Here is a 27,051-nt window from a genome sequence, read left to right on the forward strand (position 1 = left end):
CCCTCTTTTACTTGCTTGTGCCTGATTATGGGGAGTTAGACAAAACAGGGATACCTGCCATTTTTTTTTTAATTCTTCAATAGATCTTACCAGATTTTGGAGAATTCAAGTTGAAATCGCTAGAAGCAAAACAGTCTCCTAGCAAAATTATATGATAGATATCCAGTTTAGGCAGCTTTAAAAGAGAAATCAGAATCAACACTTAAAGTCAGTGCTTTTTCTGTGAAAAAAAAAAAAACCACTTTAATATTAATCTGTAGCAATTATCTACTGGTTTTAAATAACAAGGTCAGGCTGTAGTGTCTGTGCAAACCCATGTCCCTGCCAAGGGGTACAGCTGCTTACTCATCTGTGCTCTGAGCAGGGCACCCCACACAAGGAGGAGTCCAGCACATACCACAGCAACAGGCAGGTGCATTGATGTGGATGAGTGGACGCATGCCCGTATCGCTCATCACCTTCTCCCCACCCTGAGCAAGTTCAACTCAGCTTCTTGCTGCACAAACATCTCACTCTTGCCTGCCTCTGAATACATTCAGTTTGCATCGTGGTTGTAGAGTAGCTTTGCACTAAGCAGCCAGAAGGCCAGGAAGCCTTCCTCCAGCAGTGTCACGGTGGTGTTTATTACCCGTGGATAATAATGACAGAGGGGACTTTGCAGTATACCAAATGAGGTTCCTGAAGAGAGTAAAAAATTATAATCCTGACATTTCTATTTAGATTTGTCTTTAGGGGGATGACATTTGGATGAGTTCAAAAGCTGTTTTCATGAGTTTTTGCAAATTACTTCTACAGGAAAATTTAGCTACTTTCACCAGGCATCACTGCCAGTTGCCAGAAAAGTGTCAGAATTCTTCTCTGTAAATCTGTTTCTACAAATTTGTCCCAGGTAGAAATCACATTTGTGCAAAGAAAATGACTCTTCTGACTAAAGGGAAAGAAAAAAAAAAAAAAGATCTAGTGATTTGGAAAGAGAACCCTAAAAAACCTACTTGCTGAAGGCTACTTAATTTTATCTTTGTAAATTTTTAAGAGTATTCTTAGTATCCTTGTAGTAAGTTCTACTATTTACTGATCTAATCATTGGTAAGAAAAAATGCTTGTCCTGGTTTTGTGGGGATAAAATTATAGAATCAAGTTTCTGTTAGATTTTGTTTCAATGTGTGGCCAGCCATAGTGATCAAGGCCATTAGCAGTTAAATCCAGGGCAGCTGACCCAGGCTGGCCCACAGGTGTGTTCTGTAGCATTAATGTCAGGTTAGCTATAAATTGAAAATCTTGCTGGGGATGGTTAGGATTCATTCCTCTTCCTTGATTGCTATCCCTAGGGCAACTTGCCACTGCTCCATGGGCTGGGTATAACTTTGTGTCTTTTGTATTAGTATTGATATTAGTTTTCTTGTTTTATTAAACCTGTTTAAATTTCAACCCACTAGTCTTCCTTCTTTTCCCAATTCCCTTTCTTGGTCAGGGAGGGGACATTGGGTGGTAGAGCAACTGGTTATTGTTTAGCCCTGGGTGCAGGCTAAACAGAGACAATCCATAATATTTTTGTGATAGGTGAGGATGAAAAGATTGCTACACTCTACAAAGGAGCATTTTTTCTGTAATGAAATGTTTCTGTCTAATGTTTTCATTGTCTATTTTGCATCTTATAGATTAGCAAGCTCTGCGGTCTGTGCTTAAGTAAGTCAGTACAATTGCATTTCACACTGTGAAAACAATTGTACAAAATCAGATGGGTGGACCCCAGACTACTGTAGTGTGATAGACCAGAGCTACCTGCATGCAGAGCCTCGTACACTTAGTCCGTGAAGCGGCCACGCTAAAGTGTGTTCTGCAAAAATACTAGAGTAATTCTGGTAGGACTTGAAAATGAAATCTTACTGCACCTACAACAGTGTTGTATTTTTTTGTTTTGTTTTGTTTTTCCTCAGAGGCTCTCTTCTGGTACTTCAATTTTAGGACTATAAACAAGGAGTGCTTTGCTGATGGTGACTCCATATATATTACAGTGTAGTTGTCAGACTGTATGCCTTACTTGCCAGAGGTCTTAACCTTCTATTGTTAGATGCCTGGTACTGTAAGGAAAGGAATGCCCAGTACTTCCTCAGTAAACATGAAGACCATGTTTAAAACATCTCCAAGACCCAGCCTGAGGTTCAAAGCAAATATTACATTCTAAATACATAAAGGAATTGTGATGCTGTGTTTGCATCTGTTGCTTTGTTGAATAAAGCAAGCACTCTTGGCTGGATTTTCATTTTGGGAATGTTTTTTGAAGAGACTTAAGAGAAAGCTTGGTACAGAGGAAGAAAAGAATTACAAGCTTGGATGTTGCTTGGAAAGCATATGTTCTGTAAGAATGCAAATTAATCACAAAAATATGACACTTTTTATTAGGATTTGTCATGTCGACCTCTAACATAACAGACCTGAGTCCAGATTCTGTTGCAAAACCTCTGTTGGTGGACTGACTTATGTCAAAACCTATGTGTTTTTTTCCTGCAAACTTACGAAGTAATCTTTCGTTTTAGAAGGAGCATGGAAGCCCTAACTTGCAGTTCTAGCGCTAGTCAAGCTTCCATGTCCACTGCTTCAGGGAGTTTGTGAAGGTCATTCAGGATCTGTGTCTGTAAGGCACACTGGAATGTGTCACAGATGGGAAGGAGAAATATGTAGATATTTCTGTTCATTTAGAAAAGGATTGTATCTGCAAGGATAATACCATTAGTTTTGCTTCTCAGAAGTTTTCTAAGTAGAGAAATGTCAAAAGGCAAAACCCTAAGGGAGCTATTCTGGTATGATTTCTTTTATATTTAAAGATAATGTTCAGGAGAGGCAATACACTTGTTAAAAGGGTAGGTGTTTTAATCTGAAGTGAAAAATGGAAGGCATTCTGTAAAAGACTTGAAAACAAATTCATCACTTCACACATTAGGCTATCTAGAGATGAGATTTTGGTACAGTGTTTGAGGATAAATGGCATGTCTGTTTGATCAAAGAAGGTTTTGGAGATTAGCTGAATATTAAATACATAAACATACTTGCCTCTAACAGGTACGTAATTGGCAAGAATGATCAAAGTATCCTTTCAAATCTCTAGAAAGATACTAAGTATGGATTTTCCAGTGTTAAGAAATGTACTTCTTTTTTCCTTTTTACAAGAGGCTCTTCATCTGCCCTTCTTGGGGAAAAAAATCACACTGATAAAGACTACTTCTTTTGAAAGGCTGAAAGAGGAACATGTGTTGTGATATATTGATCCTTTGGAAGCAGCTGGTAGTGGCAAAGCCCCACTCTCATCACTCAGGAGTCTGACATCCCTGGCAACAGGCTGGCCAAACTGCATGAATTTGGTTTTTGCATTGCTTACATCCCTGTGCTAGCAGCTGTTATCATACTATTAGCCTTCTGCAGTCCTCATGTAACCTCTTGAAACTTATATGGGCTTCATGCTCTGAGACTACTTGCCAAATATTTAAAAAAAGAATCATCACTACCTCTCTCTTTCTTTTCATTTTCCACCTGGGGGAGAAATAGCTTGATTAGTTTGGGTGATGATAGGAAGCTGGAGGAAATCCAATCATGATTTTTCAATCTGAAGGATTTATTTCCTTTCATTTCATTCCTTTCCATTCAGCTGAAGGTAATGAGGTTATGCAGGTCTGATTTCAAAGGGCACAATTTTGAGATGATGGGTTTTGCTTAGGTACACTATAGCTTTAAATTGGTGATTTTGATGAAGTTGCATAAACTGGAGTATAATGCAGTTTCTTCCCCCAGAGACATGGTGGCTCAGCAGTGAAGACATGCAGTGATTTTTTTTTTTCCCTCTCCCCACTAAAGCACACAAGAACAGATCTGCTGAGTAGGAAGTGCTATTTTTACATAATCACTTTTCAAACCAGAGCCTCACTGTAGACGATTTGAAGAGACCAAACTAAGCATCCTAGCTGTCACTTCTCTTCCAGCTGCAAAACTGTGTATGAGAAGCTGTAGTGTAGCTCATTTAATAATTTAATAGTCTCCTCTTTATCCATTCTGCTGTCAACTAGCTGAAGTATTTCCCGATAAGTGTTCTTCACATTTCTGGGGTTAACCATCCAGAAATTCCTTGCTTACATACAAATAGCTTATGATTGCCAAAAAGAGATTTTTTAATTGGAGATATCTAAAAAGTAATGTAAATGTGATTATTTTGTTTTGAAAATTCTTTTTAACTTCCTGGGATGCATTGCTACAACATCTGAGCATCTAATTTATTCTCACAAATAGCCCTTTGAGATAGAGAAATGTTATTATTCTTATCTTCATTATTCAGATGAGAAGTGTTTTACTTAAAGACATCCAGGACCTGCATAAAGGAGAAGGGAGCTAAAACCATCTTTCATATCTCAAGACAGTGTCTTAAGAGTTGTTCAGATGCTAATGAAGTAGCAAACATGATTAAAGTGCTTGTTTACATGTGACGCAGGGACATCTCTCCCTTGATCATACTAGTGACTCCTGTCCTCTCACCTCTTTTTTAGACTCCCTCCAGCTGCTGCCATTGACCTGCAGTTCCTAATCTTGGCACCAGTAGTAGTGGCTGCATATTTTTCCACATGTGGTTTAGGCTAAATTTCTCTTTTGTTGGGGCTTTGCTATAATCTCGGATGACTCTTCGCAACTCCCTTCTACCTATTGTCTATCAAAAAGAAAAAATGGTGTTAAAAGCGAAAAAAAAAAAAGCCCCCACCCAATACATTCATAAATTATAGATCTGATAATGATGTGGTAACAATAACTATTCAGAACATTTGTTGAAAGCGAACCTTTTGGCTAGAGAGCATAACTTTTCAGTAAGTTTATTACTAGTTAAGATATGGATGAAAATTTACCACATACATACTTAGTCTTTCTTTATAATTTCTGCAGAAGTTTTTAGTTAAGAATCATTGACTGACATGAGGCAAATTAACCTCTCTGCTTGCCAACTGGGTTACACAGTGTTTGTGATATGCAGTTGACATTTAAAAAAAGAAGTGTCGAAAAAAGCGGTAGGAAATGTAAGGTATTTTTAAAGCTTTCTGCCACCCCTTCTTTCCAATATGAAGCACAAGTTGGGGTTTTTTTTTAATCCTGAGAGCAGTCTCCTTGACTTTGATAACTCAAATTTCAGAGGACCTGCATGAGCTTTTACAGCAGCATAACATGGGACTGCAGGGCCCATACCCAGAAACCGGCTTTGAGCTGAGTTCTAGTTCACTGACTTACAGGCTCAATCGATAGAAGTCGCTAAACATCAGTTCACTTAAACTCAAAGAACTTTTTCGTTTGCATTAGAGAGTTTTACATCTCAAATACAGGCCCTGTTAACCTTAGAGTTTGAATTAATATTGCCCCATAGTTTCTCATGAACATATATTCTACTTGTCAGGACACCTGCTTTCAAGACCAATTAGCCTTTGCTGCCTAGCACAGTCCTTCCTGTTAGTAGAGCAGCCTAGATGATGCTGAAAGTTAAGATCATTTTAGGTTTAGGTGGACAAGGACTTTTCTCATCTATGAGCAGCGGAGTATTTTTTTGAGTTCTGGAACAAGCAGAAGGAAAACATACACAAAGTGTCAGTGTGTCATTTGTATACATGTCTCTGGGCATTTATCCTTTTATTGGAAAGACATTTTTCCTCTGGTCCACTGAAGCAGAAGGAAAATAGTATTTTAATTTTAGGACTGTACTGAAATGCAAACATTGTACTTCCAAATGTTAGATTTCTAATACACACATTATTATAAGCTATTAATTTGCTATGCCATGTCCTGGTTTGGCCTAAACCAGGCCGATTTTCCTTTCAGTGATTTTTACTTTCAGCTAAGTCTTCTCTAAGTAACTGCACTTTCTGAAACTAACTGCATGTTTTTGCAGACAGTGTTTGCTTCCAGGACTGATAACGCTCGAAGTTTGTAGTTATCACTGAGGCACCGGTAGGGATGTTGTGCAGAAAGGCTCTTGCTGTACTTAGTCTTGAGAGAAACCAAGGTCACTGCTGAATTCCTCACTGCTTACGAGTGAAGAGCCGAAGGGGGGTCGCAGCTGCAGGGGGGAGCGGACAGGGCAGGTGACCCAAAATTGACCAACGAGGGTATTCCATCCCATACACGTCATTCTCGGTATAAAGCGGGGGGATCATGAGGGTCTCGCTCTCTTTCTGCTATGGCCGGTGTCCAAGGAGGACTCCGTCTGTTTTCCTGCTGGCCCCGATCCCGATCCGTGCATCCCTGAATCCAGCTCTCGACCGTCGCTAGGCCCAGCCTGGGCCTTCCCGGAGCCTGCCCTGCAGTGCCGGTGGTGACGTGGCTGACTTCAGGGGAGCTCAATCTTGGTTCTGTATATATATTTGTATATATTTGATTATTTCTATTATTGTTATTATACTCTTTTTCATTATTATAGTTTATTAAAACTGTTTTAACTTTCCAACCCAGAAGCCTCTCTCCCTTTTCCCTTTCCCTTTCCCTTCGGGTGGGGGGGGAGGGTTAACAGAGAGCATCTGCCACAGGTTTAATAGCCGGCCCAGCTTTAAACCGTGACATGCCAGTACTCAAGTAAGAAAGCAAAACCACACTGGATGAACAGGCAAGTGAGTGCATCCTACTCAGAAATGATATTCTGTAAATCACCTTGAAAATTACCCAATGGACTTGTGATATCCAAGCAATAGATTTAAGTCACTGCACATCCCTGCCTTGTAAACAAACATATAATTAATATGTTATGTTTACATTCTAAGGTCTAAGCTTACATACTCATCTACAAACTTGAACAGCTGGAATGCTTTGTGTAATAAAAAGATCATTGGCTGCTATGTTCTTTACATCCTTGTGTAAAAAAATGTGTTCCACTGAAGAAATTACTTTTCTTTCTTACTATTTGATGACATTTTAAATTTTTTCTTTTCTTATGTGACAAAATCTCGTCAACAACTTCAATGATAATTCAGTATTTTTCTAGAAATAAAATTATTATTTTATGTAGTTTATTCAGTAAGCTTTGTTTTTAATGTGTTTCAGAAATACAGCTGTTTCCAAATTTTGTCTGCTATGTTGTATTAAAAAAGATTATTTACCCTATTTTTTTTTTTTTAAAGAACATTCTGGAAAATTCCTAGTATATTACAATGAAGAAGTGTATATTAGATTATCTGGTAGCACATAATTATGCATTGATGCATTAGTATGTGAACTCCTCTGTTGTATTGCTTTCCCTGAAGACCCTACTTCTACCTGAAGAACAGAAATCACAGAATCACAGAATCACAGAATCACAGAATGTTAGGGATTGGAAGGGACCTCGAAAGATCATCTAGTCCAATCCCCCTGCCGGGGCAGAATTGCCTAGACCATATCACACAGGAACGCGTCCAGGCGGGTTTTGAATGTCTCCAGAGAAGGAGACTCCACAACCTCTCTGGGCAGCCTGTTCCAGTGTTCAGTCACCCTTACAGTAAAGAAGTTTTTCCTCAAATTTAAGTGGAACCTCCTGTGCTCCAGCTTGCACCCATTGCCCCTTGTCCTGTCAAGGGATGTCACTGAGAAGAGCCTGGCTCCATCCTCTTGACGCTTGCCCTTTACATATTTATAAACATTAATGAGGTCACCCCTCAGTCTCCTCTTCTCTAAGCTAAAGAGACCCAGCTCCCTCAGCCTCTCCTCATAAGGGAGATGTTCCACTCCCTTAATCATCTTCGTGGCTCTGCGCTGGACTCTCTCTAGCAGTTCCCTGTCCTTCTTGAACTGAGGGGCCCAGAACTGGACACAATACTCCAGATGCGGCCTCACCAGGGCAGAGTAGAGGGGGAGGAGAACCTCTCTCGATCTGCTGACCACACCCCTTCTAATACACCCCAGGATGCCATTGGCCTTCTTGGCCACAAGGGCACACTGCTGGCTCATGGTCATCCTGTTGTCCACTAGGACCCCCAGGTCCCTTTCTCCTACGCTGGTCTCCAACAGCTCTGTCCCCAACTTGTACTGGTACATGGGGTTGTTCTTGCCCAGATGCAGGACTCTACACTTGCCCTTGTTATATTTCATTAAATTTCTCCCCGCCCAACTCTCCAGCCTGTCCAGGTCTCTCTGAATGGCTGCGCAGCCCTCCGGCATCTCAGCCACTCCTCCCAGTTTTGTGTCATCAGCGAACTTGCTGACAGCGCACTCTAATCCCTCATCCAAGTCATTAATGAATATATTGAATAGAACTGGTCCCAGAACCGACCCTTGCGGAACTCCGCTAGACACAGACCTCCAACTGGACTCTGTCCCGCTGACCACTACTCTCTGGCTTCTTTCCTTCAGCCAGTTTACAATCCACCTCACTACCCGATCATCCAGACCACACTTCCTCAGTTTAGCTGCGAGGATGCTGTGTGAGACCGTGTCAAACGCTTTACTGTAATCGAGATAGACCACATCCACAGCTTTACCATCATCTATCCACCAGGTAACATCCTCATAAAAGGCTATCAAGTTGGTTGAGCAAGACTTCCCGTTGGTGAAGCCATGCTGAGTGCCCCTAATGATCCCCCTATCCTTGATGTGCCTAGAGACAGCACCAAGGACAAGTTGCTCCATCACCTTTCCGGGGATGGAGGTGAGGCTGACCGGTCTATAGTTACCCGGGTCCTCCTTCCTGCCCTTTTTGAAGACTGGAGTGACATTCGCTTTCCTCCAGTCCTCAGGCACCTCTCCCGTTGCCCACGACTTAGCAAAGATGATGGAGAGTGGCCTAGCAATGACTTCCGCCAGCTCCCTCAGCACCCGCGGGTGCATCCCATCAGGGCCCATGGATTTATGGACATCCAGGTTGCTTAATTGGTCCCTGACCCAGCCCTCATCTACCAAGACAGATTCCTCCTCTATCCTGATGACTTCTGAGGCCGCAGGGGTCCGGGGCTCCTCAGGACAGCCTCCAACAGTATAGACAGAGGCAAAGAAGGCATTCAGTAACTCCGCCTTCTTTTTATCCTCTGTCTCCAGGACCCCCACCTCATTCATCAGTGGGCCTACATTGCCTCTAGTGTGGGTTTTAGCTGCAATGTATTTGAAGAAGCCCTTTCTGTTGTCCTTGACCTCTCTTGCCAGGTTTAATTCCAAGGAGGCCTTAGCTTTCCTAGTTGCCTCCCTACATCCTCTGACAACAGACTTATATTCCTCCCAAGTGGCCAGCCCCTCCTTCCACGATCTGTACACCTTCTTCTTCCACTTGAGTTTGCCCAGCAGTTCCCTGTTCAACCATGCAGGTCTCTTGGTCCCCTTCCTTGACTTCCTACCTGCTGGGATGCTCTGATCTTGAGCTCGGAAGAAGCAGTCCTTGAACGCTAACCAACTATCTTGGGCCCCCTTACCTTCTAGTACCCTGTCCCATGGGATTTCCCCTAGCAATTGCTTGAAAAGGCCAAAGTTGGCCCTCCTGAAGTTCAGGGTTGTGATTCTGCTCGCTATTCTGTTCCTGCCACATGAGATCCTGAACTCTACCATCTCATGGTCGCTACAACCAAGGCTGCCCTCAACCTTCACCTCTTCAACCAGACCCTCCTTGTTAGTGAGGATAAGATCCAGCAGCGCTCCTCTCCTAGTTGGCTCATCCACCATTTGCATCAGAAAGTTATCATCAATGCACTGGAGGAACCTCCTGGACTGAGGATGGCTGGCTGAGTAGGCCTCCCAGCAAATATCAGGGTAGTTGAAATCCCCCACAACAACCAGGCCCTGTAATGGAGAGACTGCTCTCAGCTGCCTGTAGAAGGCCTCATCACCCTCCTCATCCTGATCCGGTGGCCTGTAATAGACACCCACAACAGTATCACCCCTGCCAGCCTGCCCCTTAATTCGCACCCACAAACTCTCAACTCGCTCCTGATCCGCCCCTGGACAGAACTCAATACATTCTAGCTGCTCACTCACATAAAGAGCAACTCCACCACCTCTCTTTAGCGGCCTGTCTTTCCTGAACAGGACATAGCCATCCATGACCACATTCCAGTCATGCGAGGCGTCCCACCAAGTCTCTGTAATTGCCACTAGATCATAGCCCCCTGACCGAACACGGATTTCTAACTCCTCCTGCTTATTCCCCATGCTGCGTGCATTGGTGTACAGGCATTTCAGGGAGCGAGCTGGGCACACCGATTTCATCCCAGATTCACCCCCTGACTTCACCCCAGGGGGATGGGGGGCCTCCTGGTCTACCTCAACACTAGAGCATTGCCCCAGTGGTGCAAGCCCAGCTACCACCCCATCCCCCTTCGAATCTAGTTTAAAGCTCTCCGAATGAGCCCTGCTAATTCCTGTCCCAGAACCCTTTTGCCCCTACGACATAAACCTTTCCCATGTATCACTGTCACGCCTGTTGCCTTATAAAACCAGCCATTATCAAAGAACCCAAAGCCCTGCCTGTAGCACCAGTCTCGTAGCCAGGCGTTAATAGAGAGAATCCTACTATTCCATCCCATGTCATCACCTGAAAATGGAAGGAGGGAGGAGAAAACAACTTGCGCCCCAGACTCTTTCACCAACCGTCCTAGGGCCTTGTAGTCTTTCTTCATCCCTCTCAGACTACGGGATGCAGCTTCTTCCCCACCTGTCTGGAAGATCAGCAGGGGGTAGTAGTCTGTGGCCTTCACCAGGTTGGGGAGTTGCCTGGTGATATCCCTGATTCGGGCTCCAGGCAGGCTGCAGACCTCCCTGTGATGGGGGTCAGCTCTGCATATTGGGCCCTCAGATCCCTTTAGGAAGGAGTCTCCAACCACTAAAACTCTTCTCTTCTTACTTGTGGAGGAGGTAGCTATACGCCCGTCAGGTTTTTCTGACTGTGGTGGGACCTCTGATATAGCAGTGTTACAAAGTAGCAAGATATTACTTGGTAGAAAAATGTTTGTGAGATAACTTCTTCTCAGATCTCAAGATGGGCAATTTATTTTTTCATGGTAAACTTGTTTTTGTGTGTGAAAAAAAGGGATCATTACAAGTTCTGCTACAATCCGCAGACTTTGAAAAATATTGAATGCAAATGTTAAGCCAATTGCAATGAAAAGCTGCACAGAACTATGACAAATGCTGTTTGCTTTGTGTTTTCCCCAGTCATTGTCTTTTAGTTCTAGTGACTGCATTCATTTTGCTTGATTTATAGAAAATTACAATTTATAGATATAAATTTAGAGGCTGTCTACATGTTAAGCTCTTTGAGACAAAAAAAAAAGTTCAGGATCCTTATACAAGATTGCAGACTTGTAAAATGAAAGCAAGAAAGGTTTATTTTCTAATATAATTTTTAAATGACAAATGTACTCCCAGCTGTGCCATATTTCTCTAACTAACGATATCCAAAAGGCTGGCTTCTCAGCTGATGGAATTCAGTATTACTTGATGCTAGTAAAGCAAAATCCACATAAATACGTGTCTCCCTAAGTAGAAAAAGGCTGCAGTGTGTTAGCTAAGTAGTAGGAGAAATGAAAACAAAAACTATGCAATGAATAGGTTAAAAATAAACATACTATTCTTAGTTTTTCTTCAGATTCATCTGTTTAGAAGGAAAAATATGGTTTCAACTCTAATAGTTTAGTTTCACCCTTTGTTTACAAGTGAGAACTAATTTATCTACTGTTTTTCCCAGTAAAGGAGCTACTGGAATGAATGAGCACTTGATGATTATCCGATAGCCCCTGTGCTTGGGATATCTCAGTTTGTATTAAGCTTTTGATTAGTTGTATAAAAAGTCCAATATCCTAACAGGGCTAGAAGAATTTCCCCTTCCTTTCCAACTGTTTCTCCCTCTGTTTTATGGAGACATGTCATGCCCTCTGCTGGTGCACGTGTTTTATAGCAGGGTAAAGTGCTGGAAAAAGTGGGAGCTGACAGCTGGGGGTGCATCCTTTCTTCCCCTTCGATTTACAGCACAGTGACAGAGCTGTTCTACGGTTTTGATAACTCTTTAGGCAAGTGGTTGAGGTTAGTAGTGAGGTTTTATTAAGAGCTGCTTCAAAGAGGTACAAAGCTCTTGCAGCCCTGCCAAGGGTGAGCTGTACTGCCCTTGGAACAGGTAAAACCCCTGCCAGTGCTGAAGCAGAATTAAAGCCAGATTGTAGTCTGAATTGCACTATCATAGGACTAGAAATAAATCACATAACTTATTCAGAGTTTGAGCCTGTGTATCATTATTGAACAAAGAGGACTAGATAACGAAGAGTGTATTTATCCTGGTAATACGCATCAGTGGTCTCTCTCTAGCATTTTTTCAAAGCTCATCTCAACCTGGACCCTAGCAGCTGAACAGTTCTGTTGCTGCCAGAGATAAGAATTACTTTCTTTTTTATTTTTTAAACCTTATTGATGCTTTGTTTTCCTAATACATTGTCTTAAAAAGAACTGCTGTGAATCTATGTCCATTTTTGGTTTTGGCATAGTTATCAGAACCAGACAGTAGAAATCTTTTATTTTACCCCAACAGATACACATATGGGAAGAAGAGTTACCTAGCTAGTGTTTTTTGAAGGTTTTTAGTTTTGTAGGAGAGGGGATGAAAAGATGATTGAAAACATGATGAATGGCGAATGGGCATAGGCAACGTCTGCTCCCTCCCTCCAATCCCATCGACCTGATACTGTCTTTCTTTGAAAAACAGCAAGTAGAGGTGGTCATGGAAAAGTAAAGAAAAATATATATGAAGTGGTAACTGGAAATGGACTTCAAGCTGCAAGTTAAGATACTGTCTCTGGCTATTTTATTCCTGTATTCTTCCAAAAGACAAGAGTTTGTATGCTCTATCCACATCGAAAGGACAACAGAGATGTACCTGACAGATATATTGATAAATTTTCTTGACCCAAGTTTTTAAACATATAATTTATATATAGCTTTATAAATCTACTGGCTTTCTAACAAGTCACTTTCCTGTATCAAAGACCATCAGTCTTAAAACTTGCTAACCTTTACACCCAAGACAGGACATAAAGTATTAGGAAGACATAGAAAGAAAAGGAAAAAAAAAAAGCCACAACAGTTATTACTCACAGGATTCCAGCAGGAGAGAAAGAAGAGCTGATATATAAGGCTTTTTGAAAATTCAGACATTCTGGTTTGTTCCACTCCGGTTGTATTTAAATACTACTGCTGCTGAAAGGTGTTGAGATTGTCCAACATAAACTGATCCAGACATTAAAGAAATTTTTGCCTTTGGTTAGATTGTTAGTGACAGTGTTGTGGGTTGCAAAGGGCTGATTGTGAAATCAGGCGAACAACAATAATTCAGAAAGTTCATTTTAACATGACAGAGCTGACTGGAGGCTCATTATAAATATCAGCTCCATATAAAGAAAGGCAGAAGGGAATTGACTTCAGTATCCCCAGCTGTTTTTATTCCTGGAGGTGACACACACACACAAAGTGAAAATAAAAAATGAATAAATAAAACTAACTCTTGCTCATAAGGGGTCAAATTGTTTCAGCCACACACAATTTTTATTCAAAATTATTAAAAAAAACCCCAACATTCCAGTTACTTCAACTTTTACACCCCTTTGACTGAAAACCATTCTATACATTCAAAAAGCAATCTTATTTTAGATCACAACTGTTGTGTTACTGTGAATACCCTGCTCGTGTCTTTAAGAAATTCTCAAAGAAATTCCCGTGAAAGCCCTGTTTTGGCAGTTAACCTGAGTTGTGCTAATTGGCCGAGAAAGCTAGCGTCCATTTTTAAGTGTCTGACTGTACTTCAGTTTTTGAAAGTCTTAAGGCAGCTCTCTGCCAGAAGAGTTAGTGTAGATAACTTGCCCCACACAACCTATCTTCAGGTATGACAACTAGTTTGGTATTTTGAGGGGCACAAGTTCATTCTGACTGCTCTGAACTGAGTAAAAACTGCACAGCCATACAAGATAAAAACAAGACTGAGACAATATGCTATTAGACCGTTTCAAAGCTAATGCAAGTAGTTCTCACCACCCTCAAGCTGCCACATGTTCTCTACATGTGTCAACCAAATAGTTACTTCTCTTATTTGAGGCTAGCACAGTAACACTGGGCTGTGCTTTCTTCCTACTGGAAGCATTTGGTGGTTTTGTAAGTGTACGTATAAACATCAAGTAAAAAACTTAATGAATGGTCCATTTAAGATGATCTCAAGCCATTAACTCTGGCTATTTGTGGGGATGAAGAGAGGAGGATCTAGGGCTTCCTACCTGGAAACAGCAGCAGAAGCTGTCAAGAGATGTATTTGAAGGCATTCAGTATTATCTACTGCAGGCACGAGGCCCCGGAAATTGAAGGCATGTCTTCCAGAGTTATGTGGATGCCATTTGGCATGGCAATCTGAACAGGATCTGAAAAATCAGGAAGCTACTGGGGTAGCAGAACACTGAGAGATTGACTCTAGGGTAAATCCCTTAGTCAAAGCTAATCCTAATAAACCCTGAAGAGACCAGCTCAGGAGAGGGTAAAGGAAATGGAAACTCACGCCACACACTACAGTTCAAATGAGTAATTGCCATCTAGATGCTATTTTGTGGCTTACCAACTTCTGGGGTTTGGAACAGGCAATTTATTTTTTGAAAAAGCTGATTGAATTTATAGGGCGTTCTGTCCCTGGATAATTTTATTGACAGCCAGTATGCAGTTAAACCTGCAGTTTCTCAGACAGTATTGTATTGATTACCTTTCACCTTCTGTTGTATACTCCTTAAAGATCAAATCACCGAGAGTACATTAAGGAGTAAACTGACTTTCAATTGCATGCTTTTTATTATGTTAGGTACTTTGGATTAGTGGCATGTCAGTTTGTGGATTGTGTTTACAGGTTCCTGTACTACTGTAGTTCCATAATATCTAAAAAGCAGGAAGCTGTGGTCTTGCAAAAAAAAAATAGTGAATCAGTTTAGAGATAGCAATTCACTCTACAGAGAACTTAATTGAAATAAAATATTATTAAGTTAATGGAGGTCAGACACTAGTGAAACAATAAATATTTGTTTGAAACTGTGTGCAAATCAAGTATGTGAAACAAAGAGAAACAAATTTAACTGAATCAATCCTGAAAAAGAACAAAGTACAATGTGAAACAAATTAAGAGAATTATAGGTGATGTGCAAAACCAAAAAAAAGGGAGGGAAAATACCCACAAATAAAAATCAGACTGTATCTTAAGACAGATTAAGGTCAAGCAGGCCAAATGTGATATGAAAGGAAAAAACAGAACCATATATGGGACTATATATGGTGAGCTGTACTTTAGTCACAAAACCTGAAGTGTAGGAAGACAATATTCCTGTCACCAATTTAATGTTTTTATTGCTACCCAAGTCCTATCCCTTGCCACAGCCCTGTTTGTTTTCTCTTCCTCATGTAGTTTTCCTGACCTGTCTCACTTCATATTCTGTGGAAAGTGGTGGCCCTCGCTTACAGGGCTTTCAGTTCATCACAGGAGGACAGGAGATGTGAGAAGTGCCAATACCTTAATGAAGGACCCAGTGATCTGCAAGGGGATGTGTTTTGGCTAGCGTTAAGCTTTGGGGTTATGCAGCATCCTTAGACCAATGCCATACTTGTGACATCTTAAACTACCCAGGACCCCAGTGAAGGTGCAATATGGGTTCTCAGTCTGTCTCCCAGGGCTGATGTTTCTTCTTCAGCTGCTAACTGCACTAGGCCCCAGCAGGTGACAGGATGGAGGAGGAGGATGATGAATCATTTGGATTCTGCTGCCGTGGACTGACTTATCTCTGAAACAACTGATGTGTCCTCCCAGAGATGTAGCCTGTAGCCCCCGCCCCAGGACTGCTTCCCAACACAAAGCCTCTACTGCCTCCACCTCCTGTGAGCATCATCTTTGTCAGCATGCAGTCCAGTGCATCCCGGGCTGCTTATTAGTACGATGATTGAGGTTGTATTAATCCCTAAAGACTTTGCTTATGCAGATCATCATATTGAAAATTATTTTTAGTTTTTCATAGTAGCTTCTGGACAGACCTACGTGACTAATCACCAAAGCAGAACTGCAAAACTTACTGTTCCACTTGTGCTCCTTCGTTGTTTCCCATCTGCTTGTCTCTGTAAACAGCACATGCTGATCAACATATGGCTCAGGTAGGGTGAGGCTAGAAGATGAGAGAATACCCCAGCAGAGCAAAGTGCTTCCTACACTGGAGCTGGTTGAGCCTTGGAAGGACAAAAGTCCTAACTTTTTCGTCCTTTACGAACAGTGAGAAAACCTTTTATTTCCTTTTATATAAAAATATTTACCTTTTTTGTTAGAAAGAAAAAATAAACAAGTACTAGAGATAATAGACTAAGGCTCCTACCTGGCAGCATTTTTCGCCCTGTGCACAGGCTGGCTGATTGGCCTAGAAATTCCCTTTCAGTGTCTAAAAGTCCTGCACAAGCTGCCCCCGGCATCCCAGAAGTCCCAACAGTCCCATCTCGCATTGCATTGGCCCGGAAATTGTGCTCTGCCACCCCTCCAATCTGACCACGCTATGGGCGAGGGGCCAAAGAGCACCGATACCGAGGCCCTGACAAAAATACAAAAAGCACTCTGGTATTTTTTGACCCAGATCAGCGTGCTGGAGGCATTAACTTTGTTACAAGACCACTAGGTGGCAATTTAGTAGCCATGTTCTAGATGTTTAATATATTCAGTTTCTTTATTGTATTAGACACAAACTTGATGAAAGGCAAACTGAATGTAGTTCTGGAAAATCTGTACTGCCTGTTCCTTCCAAATATATTGAAGTCTTTCTGCTTACCGCAGCCCTCCCAGATGTTCATTAAATTCAGTGAGTGCCTGTGAACACCTCAGTAAACACCTCTGACCAGGTGGCAGGACAGTGAATTATTGATTATCATGGAAAAATAAGAGTCCTTCTAACTCTTTAATGTATACTTGGTGTTGCAGGCTATATATGGTTGTAGCTATATATGCTATGAGGAGACTGACCCTATCCATAGCCATAGCTATATGACCATGAGGCAGCTATCTGCATACACTGAAGGTGAATTTATGTGGCTGCACACCAAAGGCAGCAGGGGAGCTGCCGTGGCCTTTGTCTGTATCTGCCAAATGTGTCTGCAGTGACTCTGCATCCCCCTCTCCCTGCTAACCAAAGATCAGAAAGATGGTATGAACCATTTTCATAGAAATTAAAAACTATTTTCCTTACAAACAACTATTGTATGGTTGTCTGAGAAGACTGGATTGCTGCAGAAAGCATTTCAGGTCTGCAAGATGTAAGATTGGCATCTAAACACAGAGAGGAGGTGAGCAACTCAAGTATTTGCGTATGTGAATGTGTAGAGTTATTTTCATTATAAATACAGTATAATTGATAGGGGGGAAAAAAGCATAATCTATGTAGCAAAACACTTACAAAAGCTACATACAAGAGCAGTGTTTTGATTGCATACCACTTCACCTTTGGGATAATGTTCATTTTTAGTCCCTCTCGTCTGTGTTGAGAGTTTTATGGATTTTGATTATCAGCAAAGTGATGCTCAAATGACTGATCCCAGAACTTTTGTGAAAAGTATTCTTAGTAGCACCCACGGTTTATGACTCAATGTCACGGTTTAAAGCTGGGCCGGCTATTAAACCTGTGGCAGATGCTCTCTGTTATCCACCCCCTCCCCCCAGAGGGAAAGGGAAAGGGAAAAGGGAGAGAGACTTCCGGGTTGGAAAGTTAAAACAGTTTTAATAAACTATAATAATGAAAAAGAGTATAATAACAATAATAGAAATAATCAAATATATACAAATATATATACAAAACCAAGATTGAGCTCCCCTGAAGTTAGCTACGTCACCCCCGGCACTGCAGGGCAGGCTCCGGGAAGGCCCAGGCTGGGCCTCGCGACGGTCGAGAGCTGGATTCAGGGATGCACGGATCGGGATCAGGGGCAGCAGGAAAACAGACGAAGTCCTCCTTGGACACCGGCCATAGCAGAAAGAGCGCGAGACTCTCGTGATCCCCCCGCTTTATACTGAGAATGACGTGTATGGGATGGAATACCTTCGTTGGTCAATTTTGGGTCACCTGCCCTGTCCGCTCCCCCTACAAGTGCGACCCCCCTTCGGCTCTTCACTCGTAAGCAGTGAGGAATTCAGCAGTGACCTTGGTTTCTCTAAGACTAAGTACAGCAAGAGCCTTTCTGCACAACATCCCTACCAGTGCCTCAGCGATAACTACAAACTTCAAGCGTTATCAGTCCTGGAAGCAGACACTGTCTGCAAAACATGCAGTTAGTTTCAGAAAGTGCAGTTACTTAGAGAAGACTTAGCTGAAAGTAAAAATCACTGAAAGGAAAATTGGCCTGGTTTAGGCCAAACCAGGACAGTCAATAAGGAGACTTACAAAGTATTTTTTTGCCAGTGATCTCAAGTGACACATACTAAAAGCAGTGAGCTTTTGATGTGCTGATATTTGTTCCTGTAAAAAAAAAAAAAATAAAAGAGCAATAGCATATTGTAAAATTTCAGCCCTCAGATGCTAAAAATAGGAGGAAATGGAAGAAAAGAATTGCTTGAAGTCAGAAATCAACAACGCAATATGTAGTGCTTCTGTAGCTTCAAAGCAGGCTGACTCAGAAGCTAATATTTTGGTAGAAAAGGTCAAGAAGAAAATGGTTTACGGTTCTCAGTGATCTTTATATAAAGTGACTCTTAGGTATCCAATTATGGAGCTGCTTCTTGATGCAAAAATGTCAACCAGTCTGTTAATAGCAGAAAATATTGCAAGTGAGCAGAGACTACAATTTCAGAGTGCAGAGAGTGGGGACAGAAGAAATAAAATGGATGAAAAGTAATGAAGGGTTTTGTGAAGAGTGATTAATCCAGATGAAAAATAGAGCAAAGGATGCTGCCAGATAACACAGTAAGAAGAACTAAATTTGTCAATAAATAACTGTATGAATAATAGAGAGATTGATACCACCTTAGCATTTCTTTTTTTCTGGGTTCCCTTTCAATTGTGCCTTTCATCTTTAAAGGAGCTGAGAAGGGGATTTTCACTTAAGGTTAAGAATAGCTTAGCATTAAAGAGCGTTAGCTGACATGAGAGCAGGGTGAGGAAGGGAAAGCAGCCGTTTCCAAACCAGCTAGGAGAAAGGAAAACTTATTTCATCTGTAGCTTTGGAACTGCACTCCTTTTAATCATTAATTAATAGGAAGGAATCATGTTTAAGAAAAGGCTTGATGTGGCAGTCTTAGTGCCATGGTCTAGTTGACACAGTGGTGTTAGGTCAAAGGTTGGACTTGATGATCCCGGAGGTCTCTGCCAACCTAGTCGATTCTGTGATTCTGTGACAGGAAAAAACAGGGTTTATTGGGATAAGAGGGTTTGAATAGATCTGAAACTGAACAACTTCTTAAGCTTCCCAAGTCGTGTTTTTTTTTTGTAACAGCTCAAGACCTTGAAAGTAAGACATGTGCAGTGGTTTTTCATGCTGTGACCGATGAACAGCTGCTGTTTTCCTGACTGCTCGCAGCTCTCGGGCACGGCTCCCCGCTGGCACTCCCAGGGCCAGCAACGGAAGATGGGAGTTTACTGAAAGGTACTGAAGTACGAAAAGATATTACAATATGTTTAGTCGTTATAATATTGTTCTACAAGGATTCTTGTCCTACTGTTCAGTAACGAAGTGGCTCAACCAGCACCGCCCAGTAACAACCAGATGGAGCAGCCGCCGTGGCCAGTGCAGCGCGCCCTCTGCTGGCGAGAGGCGGCTGCTGCGGGTGCTCGCCCCCCGCGTCTGTCCTGCGGGGGGGCCGGGGGCTCTAGAGCTGCTGCTGTTGCCTTTTAAATCATAGAATCACAGAATGGTTTCGGTTGAAAGGGACCTTAAAGATCATCTAGGTCCAACCCACCTGCCACAGGCAGGGACACCTTCCTCTAGACCAGGTTGCTCAAAGCCCCATCCAACCTGGCCTTGAACTTCTGTCAAATAGGTCTATTTTGCTGTGCAAGTAACAACATCAGAGACTTAAAAGACAACTTTAAGTATACACTAAGTGTTTGCAGTTTTATTCTGGCTTTGGGAGCACTTTGAAGTGTAAACATCTAATTCTATAGAAATGTCATTTTGATGTTATGCAAACACAAAACATAAATTAATAAAATTAATTTCAAACAATTCTAACCTATTATCCATAATGTATATTTTTCATATACTCAGACATTTGGGTTTCTCGCACTTCTATGGTTACCTTCTCCTTTGGATGAAGCAGAAATCTAGCAGTAGTGAGCAAAACAGCTACATGAGTAGATGATCATAGAATCATAGAATGGTTTGGATTGGAAGGGACCTTAAGGATCATCTAGTTCCAACCCCCCTGCCATGGGTAGGGACACCTTTCCACTAGACCAGGTTGCTCAAAGGCTCGTCCAATCTGGCCTTAAACACTGCCAGGGAGGGGGCAGCCACAACTTCTCTGGGCAACCTGTTCCAGTGTCTCACCACCCTCACAGTAAAGAATTTCTTCCTGATATCTAATCTAAATCTACCCTCTTTCAGTTTAAAACCATTACCCCTTGTTCTATCACTACATGCCCTTGTAAAAAGCCCCTCTCCTTCTTTCCTGTAGGCCCCCTTCAGGTACTGGAAGGCTGCTATAAGGTCTCCCTGGAGTCTTCTCTTCTCCAGGCTGAAGAGCCCCAACTCTCTCGGCCTGTCTTCATAGGAGAGGTGCTCCAGCCCTCTGATCGTCTTTGTGGCCCTCCTCTGGACTCGTTTCAACAGCTCCATGTCCGTCTTATGTTGAGGGCCCCAGAGCTGAACGCAGTACTCTTCTTCTTTGTGCTTTGAAGCATAGAGAACCCCTGCAAATATGTGATATTATTAAAAGTTGTCGTCGTCGTCCCCCCCGCGATGCTTTTTACAGCTTAGGGAGGAAAACGTAGCCCAAACTGCCTCTGGCGGATTTGTTGAGCAACAGGTAGGGGGAAGCTGAACAGAAGCTGGGAAGCTGAACAGAAGCTGCGAAGCTCTCTGGCAAAGGCTTTCCTTATTTGACTCTGCTTCTTCACATTAGTAGTTGTTAATTACACTTGAAAAGGCTCGTATTTGAAAATTTTCTAGAAAAACTCAATTACAAGCATGAAAACTATTTTTGCATGTTCATTTCCCGTGTGCAAACTGAGAAGCTTCATGTTCAGTCTTTAACCTGTAGCAGTAGGTTCCTACTTTCCATTAAAAAAAAATGTTAAGAAATTCTTTCATCTCAGTGTTCTAAAAATAAACATTTTCTTTACACTGAGGAAAGAGTGTGGGGATTTTGTTTTTGTTTTTATCAAATAAGTGGATTTTGATTCTTGGCAACTGTTTTTTTCTTTAACAGAAATTCAAACAGTTTCATAACATTATAATTTTGACAAAGTAATAATTTTCCAAACACACTTTTTTCACTTTAAGCCAAGACAAGTTAGTAAATATGGGCATTTCAAAACATCTGGCTTTAAAACACACATTTTTAATTCATTTTTACAGGAATTGCTGTGTTATTTGTTACGTATATTATTTCTTCTCTTCAAGTCAAAAAGAAATAACCAACCAATAACCTCTTCCATTCCATATCTGAAACTCATAAAAATAATCCCTCAAATGCACTGTTATCTAAATAACATACTTAAACCCTGAACTATGAATAGAAATTAAGGGCTATAGAGTAATTTTTTTCCTCATTTTTGTGAATTATACCAGTTGTCTTCCTACTTTATAGCTGTCTTTTATCTTCCATCAGTGACACCCACCATCTGACTTATGATCTCTCTACAGGGAGTCGTTGAGTGACACAATAGAGTTAATGAATTGGTCTTTCACCTCCAAAAACCTGATCTAAATGCAAGCCTGAGATAATGAGCATGATGGAGTTCAGTAATGTCAGCAAAGTATTAACTTCTGTTTAAAGGAAGAATGAACACTGGCAGGAAAAAGGATTTTTAAGAGAGATTTGGAGCAATTGCACCTGCATGCATTGTGGCAACTCTAGCCTTCCTTCATTAGAGTCATATTCACATTATCTCTTTGCCATTTGAATAGAATTTGGCAGAGGCTTATCTGCAGAGCATATCACTTCTCAGGGATCTTTCTAGATATTTAAGTTCCTTACCACTGTAATATCTAAGCACCACATCTTCAGTACCTGGCAGTTCAATGTCAGGGTAGATCTATATAGAGAATCAAGAGAGGACCACTTAATCGGTTAAGAGTAATATTTCTTATCAATCACAGACATATGTAATGGCAATACATTTCAGGAAAACCCCACTATCATCTAGTAAGCACTGGATTAACTGCAGAAGTCAGCAGGACTGACAGAGTGTTCCTCTTCCCAGCGCAGAAAGGCCAAATACAGTTTATTTCACTGAGGATCTCTATCCCTGCTGAAGGTGGGTTATTGGGATGCACTGGAGGCCTTTAGCACCTATAGAGGTAACTCTCTCGTTCCTTTTTGGAGGGACTTATAAGAGGTCAGCAACACCTTTCCAAGCACTTTATCATTCCCAGACATACCACCAACTGTCAAACCATCTGGCCAAAGAAAAAAAAAAGTCTTCAAGTTTGTTGGCATATTCGCACCATCCTTCCAGCTCTCCCTCTTTGTTGTTTCGGACAGATCCTCCCTGCACTCTCACGGGTCACTTTTCTCAGTCTAAAATGGGAAGCATCTCCCATACTTTTCCCAAATTCTTGACACATTTGTAGCTGTGCTGGTCCAGTGATGTCGTTATTTATCTTAAGGCTACTTCAAAAAGTACAGTATCTGACATAAAAAGATCCACGTGCCCATACCAAGTGTCCCCACCCACTTCCAAGCTTCCACAGGCTCTCCAAAACAATAAGGATAGTCTAGTTGTCTTGTCAGTTAAGACAGTATTTCCTCTGAAAAGCAGCAGCACAATGCTATCATTCTGCACTTCTGATTTCACTTCTAGACATGGCACTGGAAAGAGCAGCTGGCTGCCAGTGAGCAATGGGGAAGGAAGGCTGCTGCTCCCTAGCTGGAGCTACATCAAGAAGCCAAATAAAAGAAGAAAAACCCAAGCAGTAAACCCCAGAACTCATCACCAGCAGCAAAAATAAGTCCGAAACAAGTAAAACCCTAACGCAACAGCAATCCCTTCCCCACTTTTATCCCCACTGAATTTCTTTTCCTGTGAATGTCATGTGTTTTGGGCGGGGGGGGGGACGGACGGGACGGGGGTCACACTGTGATCTTCCCAACTGCTCCACAAAACTGTAAGGGAGAACCAGGTTGTCAGAGCTAAAGGATAGCTGTGCTGTTGCCTTCACTCTGATTTCTTTCCCTTACACAACAAAATTCAAGCTTTCACCTCAAAAAAAACCACAAAACCTGAACCAAAACAAACACACTCCCGCCAACCCCCCCCCGCCCCCCAGCCCAGATCAGGTATTTACAAACTGACCACTGAAACTTTTCAAGGGAATGAAACCCGAATAACCAAAGGAAACGAGGATTTTAGAATAGTGAAATAGTTGGTACCAGGATGTGTACCCAGAAAACACCATCTTCACCTTTTAGCCAAATAAACTTTATTTTTTTCTGAGGGGCAGTGGTATCTGAGTAACTTGTTCCCTGAACAGTCATGGGCACTTCACACTGTTACACAGACAGACGTTGTTTATACATTCACCTGTCTCATGTCTCTCTGACTTTAGCCTTCCAATCCCAACAAAATATATGTATTGATTACAGCAGGCAGACTGTAAACAGTTTACAGGCTTGTATTCTGTTGCCTTAACCATTACAATCTTTTTACTTTCTTACTGTTTTTTGGTTGGTTTGGGTTGTTTTTTTTTCCTGCACATCTCTTGATTCACCCCTAACTACAGTCTATAAATAATCAGCTTTAATATAGCTTTGTCTTCCTCTTGCCCTCTCCTGCCTTCCCCTCTGCAGCTGCCTGCAATCCCCACAAAAAGGCTGGTTGAGACCCTCACAGTTCATCTGAACCCAGTCTATGCCTCGATCAAAAGTTAATTTTAAACTTAAACAGATGTTTGTCCCCAGCGTTTACATAGTTGATATATTTAGAAGACAAATGTTCTCTTCGCCTTTGTTATTCTAGATTAAATAATCCAAATTCTCTTCAGATGTGTCTGACCGTGAGCAGGCAATGGTGTTTGTGCTCCGTTGGTGCCAGGGACCAGCTGAACCCGTGGCAGACCTGGACCCGAAGCCAGGCAGATATGTGTGTGTGGATACCTGTTCGGTGCTGCACTTGTGGTATTTAGTCCTACCCCTCAGGACCAGCTTACACCAGCAAGGATCAGTCCAGGTCCTCTTCTGCACTGATGCAGGTATATGATTTTCAGTCCTGTATGGCTTTGCTTTGTTCAGAATACGGGTGGAGAAAATGCACCTGGATGTGTGATGCAGGACCTTAGCATTGTCTCAGGCAGAGTCTCCAATCCCACATTTTACCAAGATTTTTTTTTCCAAATATAGCTGTTAAACAGATGAACTCTTTTCTGTTCATGGAAGATTGTTGTTAGCTCTTAAGACTGTGTCCTTATGCCTGGTAAAGCTGAGCTGGTTTCTGGTAGGTTTGAAGGGGTTTTTTTGTTTGTTTGCCTTGGCCTGAGGCTCAGAGCTGTAGCACTCGGTGTAGGTGACTTGCCCCAGTGGTATGACCCAGGACATGCTCACAGGCCGCATGAGCAGGGCACTCAGTGGGGTACTGATGTGTCGAAATGCTGAGCAGGCACCACTGAAATACTGAATGTGGCACAGATCTCAATGCTGTCTGCACCAGGGGCTTGGTATCTTGCTTGGGACCCACAGATGTGTGAGCTTAAAGACCTGCAGAGCCTGACAGAAGCGCAGCCCAGAAAGCACTGTTTTAGAGTGCATACGTATGGGGGGAAAGGAGGAATGTAATGGTGCTTGGAAAGGAGTTATCTTTTGCTTTTACTGTCTGCCTATTCACTCCATTTGTTCTGTGCTCCAGCTGGGAAGGAAACTCTTAGATGTACCAGTGTATACCGTAATGGCATATTTGCTCAGCCACATTAAGCTTTGGTGTATTTCCATATCTCAGATGGCAATCTTATTTTTTTTTTTCTTTATTTGTTTTTAGTTTTAAAGGTGCATTATGATAAGATTTGGGGTATTTTTAGGGGATATGGGGAGTGTGAAGTTTGTCTGTTAATTTCTTCCAACAGTGTATTGCAGGACAGCAGAAAGGAAGTCACCTTGCCTCGTCCTAGCTGCTGCACACTGGGTCCTCTTCTGCCTCCTGGAGATGCCACCTTCCCCAGAAACTCTTGGACATCGTCAGAGGAGGGAGGATTCCCAATTGAAGAACAGGGCAGACAGAAGGGAAAATGGAAGAGCCAGCAAGGAAACAATACAGCGAACATGGGTGGGTGACTGCTGAGGAAAGCAACGTCAAAATCACAGCCAAAACAGGAGATAAGAAAAAAAATCACCCTTTCCTAAGGTTTGAGAGAGGGCAGTATGGGCACTCAGCAAGTCACGGAGTTGTTATTTTGAAACCAAGATTGGATGTGGAGGCCGGCCCTGCTACAACACTCAGGACTGGGAAGATCTCAAGTTCTTTTCTGTCTTCCCTTTCCGTTTTGAGTTTTCTCACATTTAAAAGTATGTTCTTCCGGTTTCTATTCTGAAAAAAACTGGCTTATAAATCTAAAAAAGCCCGTTTAGTATTCTGGGAGAGATTACTTCCAAGAAAGAGATTTATGCAGATCTACCTCAATGTTGTGGTTTATTCAGGATGAGCATCTAAACAGTTCCAAAATATATCTCCAGTCCTGCTTGGTGGTGGTTGCTGCAGCATTTGACTGTGCTCCAGAAGGAGGGCGCAGGTTCGGGCTCTGTGGCTTCATCCTGCTCCTTGTTCACTGAAGTCAGTTGACTGTAGAAACTGAGCAGACAACAACTTAAACTGTAGTTTACTTGTTTATGCCTTCCTCCCAGCTAAGTATTTTCTATTCACAATTGTATGTCAAAATACAGCTATTCAGGATATTTCATGTCTGGATATGCTCAGAGCAAAATAAGAAATGGCAGAGCCACATTTTACATGGTGCTGTGGTCAGGTTAATAAACCTTGCAAGCTTTCCAAATAGTATATTGTTGTGCTTGAGCAGGGCTTGCCACCTCAAGCACAATGTCATCTTAAATATTGTTATGTAACTTCTGCATCTTTGAAGATTTGCATCCAGTCATCTGAAAACATAGAGTGACCAGGCTCATTTTCATCTGCAGAATATCAAGTAATGTACCCTAAAAAAAATTGTATTTGTGCCAAAAACGTGTACAGAGAAATGGTGGCTGTATTTCCAATCTTTAGGTTTGGTTTTAAGCAAGCTATCAAAAATGACTTTTTTTGAAATCGGCAACCATGTCTATAAAAAGGTATGATACACCAGAAACACATTAAAATAGCCTTATGTGAGTGCACAGTATGCTTCCAGTGATAATACTAACAATGTGCCTTGTGTACGTATTCTTACTTGCACGAAGGACTAGCAGGGTTCTGCTTTTTGTGACCGTATACATGGTGGAAAATTGACCAGATTAAAATTCACTTGACAAGCTGAGATCTCAGGTACACTGATAGGTGTTTTAATGACCACTGTAAACAAAGCCTGTGTTTTTATCTGGCAGTGAGATGGCTCTGAACCTGTAAAACGGGAATGAAATATAGGCTGAATTTGTAGGATGTTGAGGATAGGACTAAGAGAAAGGCAAGCAGTACTTATAAAGCATTGCTAGAATGTTTCCCATACCCAAAGTCAACCACAAGCCCCAGGAAAATGTATTTTTAAAATTTTTTAAGTAGTGCAGCGTGCCCTGTTTCTTAGGGGAGAAAATCTGGCTCAGTCACTTTGTGCTACGGCAATTAGGCTGCTACCAGCTAGCAGGCAGCTCTCTAAACCACCCAGCAGTTAAGGAAGAAGCTGCAATGCATCTGTAGACTGGCTACGCTTCCTGCAGTAAGGAAGCTACCTTTTGTTCCCTGAAAGCACTTTTCACAT

The 27,051-nt window shown here is 41.9% G+C and overlaps 1 long non-coding RNA gene across 1 annotated transcript in view; it reads left to right on the top strand.

Annotated features, from left to right (window-relative positions):
* LOC137661512 (uncharacterized) overlaps window positions 1-26,092 on the top strand; it is a 43,125-nt gene extending 17,033 nt beyond the window's left edge. The window contains exon 3 of the long non-coding RNA XR_011047869.1: window positions 25,213-26,092. This is a non-coding gene — a long non-coding RNA (uncharacterized lncRNA). The remainder of the gene's footprint in view (window positions 1-25,212) is intronic.
* Window positions 26,093-27,051: the final 959 nt, after the last annotated feature.

Source organism: Nyctibius grandis, chromosome 3 (assembly GCF_013368605.1).
Source record: "Nyctibius grandis isolate bNycGra1 chromosome 3, bNycGra1.pri, whole genome shotgun sequence".
Lineage (NCBI taxonomy): Eukaryota > Metazoa > Chordata > Aves > Nyctibiiformes > Nyctibiidae > Nyctibius > Nyctibius grandis.